The following is a 7,967-nucleotide window of genomic DNA, read 5'->3' on the forward strand; positions in this document are numbered from 1 at the left end:
GTTATAAAGTAGAAGTCACCCAAGGGGGTTTGAAATCTATTACAGAATGTTAACACCATTTTCTGTCTAAACCAAATTAACCTCTGAAGATGATAACTGTATGACAAAATAATTATTATTCTTCCATTAATCATGAATAAACAAGTTATTTCATCTTCTCCTTAAAACTGTTTAAATAGCACAGAAATTTAATTAACATTTCTTCTGGGGATGGCTGGGGATATAGCTCAGTGGCACAGTGCCTGCCTGGCAAGCACGAGGTCCTGAGTTCGATTCCCGGTAACCCCAAAAATTTCTTTTTTATTCAAGTGGATCTTGTGGTTTAAAAAGGCTTCTCCAAGATATTTGTTGAAAATGAGAATGAGAACAAATCACCCAAATTAAAATTCTTCACTTGTCTACTGTGAGGTCTCTGCAAATCATTAATCATCTTCATTCAGCGTCTTTGCAAAAAACATGTTAGACAAGTTTGCGCTGATAAAGCCTTTGAGAGTCAAACATGTGTGCAAGGTAGTTGTGCAATAACACCTCTTTCCCAGCATCTTCCAGGACCGCTCCACCTGAAAACGGACCAGGATCACTGAGCAAGAAGATGTAATGATAGCATCATCACCGTCAGCATTATGCCCCCAAGAATGCGCTCCGTTAGAGACTGACCGAAATCATCTCAAATGACAATTGATGTACAAGAGGTTCCAACAAGATGCAGGCTACCGAGGGGCCCAGCTTGTGGGACTCAGCCACAATCAGGTGTGTTTGCCTCAGTGAGAGATTTCAGTTCACAGAACATCTTTTTTTTTTTTTTTGCAAGTGGATTTTTTTTTTATTTTTATTTTTTACTACAACAAAGTTCTGCTTATTTCTTCCGTGAAGGAAGACATCTTTTTTTAAGTGAAATTGGCAGCGAGGTTATGTGTAAGGCAAATTGCGGTGGAGCCAATAATCTGTCAGTCTCGCCGTCCAGAATGTTCACATGAAGATGCAAACAGAAAAAGAAGCCACTTCATATGGAAGGGAAGGGAAGGGAAGCGCTTGGCCTCCTCCGGATCTCAGGCGGGTCCAGGCCACACGTCCTCACGGGGAGGGACCTCGGGTCACAGGGAAGGACATGCCGTCAGGGCTGACACCGCGGCGGGCCCCAGGGACACCTCACTGTGGAATCACCCGGAAACACTGCTCTTGTGCCCTCCGGAGACCAGCAGGCTTTTCCTCAGTGTCACTAGTGTGCAGTGGCAACTGCAGGTCCCTGTCCCAGATGCCAGTCACCCCACCCTGCAATCCGGATCAAAGCCACGTTGAGGAATGACGAATGAATACCCACAGAATTCTCTCCTTGATTTCCTGTCGTTGTGCAACCTCAATCCCATGGTTTTAAACAACTGTACCTTCATTCCAGGAAAACTCTGCAGGTAGTTGGAAACCAGCACTCTCCCTCTCAATAATCATAAAGAGGTTAAACAACTTTACAGTAACATATTTGCTGACCAGAAAAAGGAGCATATATGAAACATGTACACCAGCTAACTGGTTACTTGGAGTAGCTCGTTACTGGCATGAATCCTGGGTGTCTCAGCCAGACAGCTAACTTCTGCGGGCCCGGGAACCTATCTACTACAGATCTTAGTTTAGCTTAGGAAGAAAATGAGATTGGCTCTTCTTTAGAAAGAGCTGTGGAGTCTCTCTTTTCTGAGATCACAAAGGAACAAGGATCTCTAAAGTATTTGGAGCACCTACTAGGTGTCAAGCAACAGCAGGGACCTGTTTTAGAGGTAAGGGTCCTGACATGAACTCCTCAGTGCCGAAGGCTGGATCTGAACCCAGATCTTGCTGGGCCAAAACCCCCTCCCTCTGCGTCCCTCTGGTCACTTTTGGTGGCATCTGATCAGGTACACGCCTGTCATAGCTATCACCCAATTCCTTACTGCAAGGAGCTCAGCACCAGCACCCAGTGAAGACCTAGATGAGGGCTCTTCTACTCATGGTCCTTGCTGTGCCCCTGCTGTGCAGCTGGAGAGCTAGATAGGCACTGGGAAGTGTGGCTTCCGCTCAGCACTTGGCGGAAGTCCACACACACGGTCCTAGCTACCTGTGCCTTGCAGTTCCTCTCAGGGCAGAGCCTTCCTTTCCCATGCAGGATTCGAGAGTCTTTACAAACCAGTCAGCATGAAATTGAAAGCAATTGTTTAAGCCTCTTCAAACCTGAAACTCAAAACCAACAAAAATGGCAAAATTAAAATTGATAGCAGCATGAATTTTCATGTACACAAACACAGCACACAGCCATGTGTGCTCGGAGGGAAACGCTCCCCGTCTGCAGAAGGAGAGGCAAGTTGTTACGGTTTGTGCACACTTCCCCGACACGCCAGAGGGGAAGAAGCGTTCGTCCTGTCACTTGTCAGCGAGCGCAGCCGCTGCTGCGGTGGAGCTGGAGTGACATTCGCAGGGCCCTCGCTGGAGGGACAGAGGGCGCTGCAAACTCCTACACATGCGCTGCACCCCAAGTGCCACAGCCAAGATGACGGAGCCCATGTCAGATGCAGAACCGATCGGTGACAACTCACAAGAAACAGAGCACGCTCGCTGGGAGGATGGCACGCTTGCCTCCTGTGCGGATGGGACGGGAAGCAACTCTGCTCCTGGGAGAGAATCGCAGCCCCACCCTGCGCCTTCAGAGTCAAGCCCTCCAGAGGCTTCCGAACGGTTCTCAGGAGCACTCACCAGTGGACTGCCCTCATTACCAAACACATTCCTCTCTGGTTAAAAATATTCATTCACAAATTTAACTCACATGCCTACCCCTTCCAGTGTGTACTTTGGAGAAATGTAAAAACTGGGGCCGCGGAGAATTTAAAAATTTATTGGGTTGTGGACATTACTTAGATATGGAAAATTTTCCGTAGATATCACAGGTGTCAGTTATCAGAAGTCCCTCAGGAACAGACGGAAAAGACAGCATGGCCCGAAGCACCAGAGGGACAAATTGCAGCGCTCTGACCTCCAGTCCCTCCCATCCTTTGCTCTCCAGGAGTCTCAGGGCCACTTCGCTCCCCATGGAAACCCGAGCCCTTCACTAAGAGGAACCAAGGATGCAAGCCCAGCATCGAAGCACCTTTAATTAGCTGCTTTAAAACAAAGTAAAAGTATATTAGATAAGTAATTTCCATAAGTCCTCCCATTTGCAAAAATTATTTTATGTGCCCTTACTTTCCCTTCATTTCTTAAGTTTGTTTTTATCTTTTCAAGAAGCTTTTCCCTCCCTGAGCGCAGACATGGTTCAGCCTTCAAAGCCCTCTTCTCAGGCTCTGCACATGGTTTCCAGGTGAGAAGGCGCCATCCCCAGCGCCCCCTGAACCCGAGGAAAGTGCGCCCAGGTGCACCCTCACACTGCTCCATCCACACGGTCGGTTTTCCTTCTGCTGAAAGCTCACCTGCCTGCCCAGCTCCCGACAGCCCCAGCCCCAGCTGCTTGACCCTCTGCTATTTTCTTCATGTCATACATGGAGGCATTGATTTTTTTTTTGGTACCAGGAATCAAACTCAGGACCTTGCACTTGCCAGGCAGGCACTTATGCCACTGAGCGATATCCCCTGCCCAAAGAAGGCATCGATTAAAGGAAACTCCTGAGATCGGCCCATCGAAAACAGCATACCTCCCGTGTGCCCCCAACCACGACCACCGCCGAGGGGACACAGGGCCTGGCCGCAGAGGACCAGGACGGCTCCCCTTGTGTCCGCTGGCTCAGAAGAAGAGCTAGGTGCAGCACAGGGGACAGTGCCCCCCACCCCGGGGCTGGCTGCAGTTAGCCGTCTCTGTCTCCCCAAGGACTCCGACCCCAACCTGCCCCTCAGCTCGCCAGCACCGCCCCAAGCCAGGGCTTTGCTCAGCTCTCCTGGCAAAGGCAGCCGCTCCAGGAGGCAGTGTGTCTGAGGTTCTCCTTGCAGAAGTTCTCACTGCACACCCAGGGGGAGGCACTTGATCAACTCCGTGAGACACAAACACCAAGACACAGGCCTGGGGCCACCAAGGAGTCTCTCTCCCCACAGCAAGAGCTGGCAGGCCCACGCCCAGGCCGTCTTCCGGCCTGATTCCTGCGTCTGTCTTTCCACATGATGCTTTCTGGTTCCAAAAAGAAGACAAGACCGTGCACACTTCATATAGGTTTCTAAAAGCTCCTTCTTACCGCTGGGGCCGTGCACTGACGTCCTCCCCGCCTGGCCCAGCTCGCTTTTCCCACGTGACCCATGCTCTGCCTGGGGCTGGGGCCCACAGTGCGGGTTTCCAGCCTCCACCGCTGCCTCCTCCTGGGAGAAAACGGCCAACCCGCGAGCAGCAGAGCCTCCGAAGAGTATTGCAAACTTGGGAAGGCAGCTCAGGAGACACGCTGCCCACTGACGGCCCTCCCTGAGGGGTGGCTGCCTTCTCGCCGGCTCCTGGTGCTCCTCCAGGGGACAGAGAAACTGCAAAATACACAAAAACAGTACTATGCCCCGACCTGTTGCTGTTGGGAAAGAGAAACTTCTTCCACCGCCCCAAGTTCAGCACCAACTGCTGAGACCGTCCGGGACAATATTCTAATGCACTGCAGCAATCCCTCAGGGGCCGAATTCTGGTCCGCTCCCTTTTGATAATTTTGATGATCCCAAGTGGTCCTCCTTTTAATATAAAACGTATCTTCAACCACCTACTAGTTGTGAAAGCCATTAAATTCTTGCAGATTGAAGGTAGAAAAATAAATTGTGTACATTTTAGACCCTGAATGATCTTCCTATAGCAATTTTAGAACAAACTATGAAGAATTCTGCAATTTTAATCTCCTCAGTAGCTTCCCATTACTAAACAAGCAGAGCGCCACGGTGCAGATGTAGACGTTCCATGTCATCTTCATCTGCGGCTTTTTTCTTTCATTAAAGCTTTAATGCAGCAATTATGGCTACGTTGCCCTATAAAAAAAGGAAAAGGCAGTTTACTTTAAAAAGTGAAATTGCATAGCCTACTATTTAATTATACACAAATGTAAATGGCCTATTTTTCCATAACTGGTTATTACAGCACTGTTTTACTTTCTGAGTTTTCACAATCTCTAAAACCTACAAAGCTTCCTGCTATATAATTGTTTTGTTACATTATTGTTTTCATCTTATTTTTTCTTTTAATGTGAGTGCAGCGGGATAAATCTTGGTTTTAAGCCAGCCACTACTTCATCTACTTAAGCTTTTATAGATGAAGATTGCTGTAATTATCAGAATACCCGCTTATTTCTGAAGTATTATCCTGGCAACCTGCTGGCATTTACAACCAATTAACAAGCTTTGCCATTAGTTGCATAAGGGGTATCGCAGAGTAAACCCATTGTGTGCTAATTTTCTATTTTAGATAATCAGTTTGGCTGTCCAGAATGGAAAGAAGAAGAAAAGAAAAGGTTTGACACCCAGTGGCAGACATGTAAAAATTACTGCGTGCCCCCCGGAGACAAAGGTATCCTGCAACTCAATGATTGCCTCCTAGCCGCCACTATTGGTTCTTAAGTATTTCCCTTTGTCTCTTTGGGAAGAAAAAAAGTGGGGATTCAGCAAAGTAATCATGTCCTGTCTCACCCGCTCTCTGTCTTTTAAAGCTGACTAGCTTCTCTTGCTGTCCTGCCCATAATTTGACCAAATTGTACAAGTGTTAAACACCTAGAAAAAAGACAGAAAGAAATTGAGCACGGATTCTCTCTCTCTCTTTTTTAACAATGCCTTTCAACCTTTTTTTCCCTTCCCTTCCTTCCTTGCTATTAGAGTTAATTAATGTACGTGAGTCCTCCAACTGGGCTGCCTTAAGATTAGCCCGCAAGCTGGGCTTAGTTAAAGTAGTGTGCTGTTGTTTATTGCTCCGTTTAAACAGTCTCTGATATTAATATATCTGTCCCCCATGTCCGTTCTACAGCAGCATAGAGAGCTGCAGTCACGTGGAAGCTCAAGTTGCCGCTAGGAGGTCAATGAACCACCAGCCCGAGGACTCCATGGAGGCTAAGGGACACCTCTGGGGCTGGAGTCCAAGATCACCTGGCACCCTGATCTGTGCGCAGTACTGACCATGACCTCATCCCAGCTGTCTGTAAAGGTCTCTTTGGAAGCTGCCTCCTCTGCCATATCCCCCAGATGACATCTAAGCTGGTGCAACTGTGCTCTGTGCAAGGGAAAGCACAACTGTCCTCTCAAGGCATCAGTAGTGATCGGCATCCCTCCAGGGCACTGATAAAGCTCCGCGGCCCCCAAGCTTAAGTCCTCACAGCAAACTGCAGTTTGAAATGAGCAGGTCTTCAGCATCACCACCATGAGTTCCCAGGAGATCTCCGAGTGAGTCACCCATGGCACCCTCCCGCCTCGCTCCTGGAGAGAGCAAAAGAGGGGCACGGCACCACCGCTGAACTCTACTTTCTTCACTAGAGAAAAAGAAAGAAGTAAACCTGGGAACACACAGCCACAACTCCTCTCCACACATCCACTTCTGATGGCTTCTGCTGGTCAGTAGTATGCTCACAGGTGCAGGCGGCAGATGTGTCTAAAGGCAGAGCCCCAGGGTCAGGCCGAGACACCGCTACGGCAGGCTTTCCTCTCTCATAGCCAAAGTCACAATGCACTATGCTATTATCATGGAGCATAGCCTTCCAGCAAATAGCGCCAATATGCTTCTCACAAATACGGCTTACTGAAATCAAGAAGAGACCTCCTTTTCAAGGGCTGTTACGTTCTCATGCTATTGCAAGATTCCTATGAAGAAAATCCTGGCTAACTTTCCACTTCCACAGTGCAAGAACCTGGGCAGTTGTTTTATGCACGCAACTACGGCACGCACCAAAGTAGGTGGGGTTAGAAGTCCGCTAAGAGTTTGCAGAGGGTCAGAGAAGTAAACAAGAGATGTTGGCATTACGGTGGTGGTTATTATTATCCCATGAGTATTCACAGTGGCCATGTTAGCCTTGAAACATAAATTTGTTGCTACTCTTATAGTGATTTTTCATAGACTTTTCTTCCCCTTTTTAAGTTGTGGAAGCTACTACCTCTGGGTATGGACATCTCAGTCCCCTACCCAAGAATTTAACCATCATGGTTTTATTAGCTTCTTACATTCAAAACTTTCCGATTTCAGAGTTCGTGCATTGAACTGTGACCATGTTCCACCTGTCACAGCTGCAGTGAAGGAGGAAAGAAAGCAAAGAACCCTAAAATGACTTCTTATTGGACACCAGAATAAACGGTTTCGGTGGGTGAGAGAAGTCTTCCCCAAGTCCTGCGCTCCCCCAAGGACCACAGGTCTGCTGCTCAGAGACATATATTTGCTCCTCTTTTAGGTTTTAGGTGCCCGATCTATGTCCCTGAATTCCAAAATTTTAAGATTTACAAACAGAATTTTCTTTGATAAAGTCTCGATCTTGGTGATTGTAAGCACTGTTTCTGGAGTCTGTCTTTCTCTGCCATCTTCTGGCTTTATGATCTTGCTCAAGTAGCTTCTTGCACTCCGTTTTCCCAACTGTAAAATGGGAGTGAGAACAACTATCTTACACAGTTTCCCTAACAGTTCAGTGTCATAACATGTGCTCTCTGCTCAGCAGAATGCAAAGCACGTCATAAAAACAGACGCCGTGGGCTGTCACGTGAGCTCACCTGTGAACCAGGAACGATACTGACACTACGGGGGCTGCCGGCACCGATCAGGGCAGAGTCCCCACGGAGTAACCCATACACCGGAAGGGGTCAGGAGAAGAACTGACGGCTCCTCCACCATTCCCCTCTGAGCATAAGAGGAAAGCAAGGCTGAGCCTCTGACTTTGTCTCTCAAGCAAGGAGTCCTTCCTCTAGGAAAACAGCAGCAGTGGAAAGCTATGCTCAGGCTCAATGCATAGCGTTTTATAACCACCTGTTACTTTTTAAAATTCCAATAAAAGTTAATAAAATAAATAGCAGTCTGTGGCTATTATCAGTAT

At 47.8% G+C, this 7,967-nt stretch overlaps 1 non-coding gene across 1 annotated transcript; it reads left to right on the forward strand.

Annotated features, from left to right (window-relative positions):
* Positions 1 to 216: 216 nt before the first annotated feature.
* Positions 217 to 288, forward strand: Trnaa-ggc. Its single transcript has one exon. It is a non-coding gene; the product is annotated as a tRNA-Ala (tRNA).
* The last annotated feature ends 7,679 nt before the right edge of the window (positions 289 to 7,967 follow it).

The sequence above is a fragment of the Chinchilla lanigera genome, unplaced genomic scaffold, assembly GCF_000276665.1.
Source record: "Chinchilla lanigera isolate Chin_1 unplaced genomic scaffold, ChiLan1.0 scaffold00002, whole genome shotgun sequence".
In the NCBI taxonomy this organism is placed as follows: domain Eukaryota; kingdom Metazoa; phylum Chordata; class Mammalia; order Rodentia; family Chinchillidae; genus Chinchilla; species Chinchilla lanigera.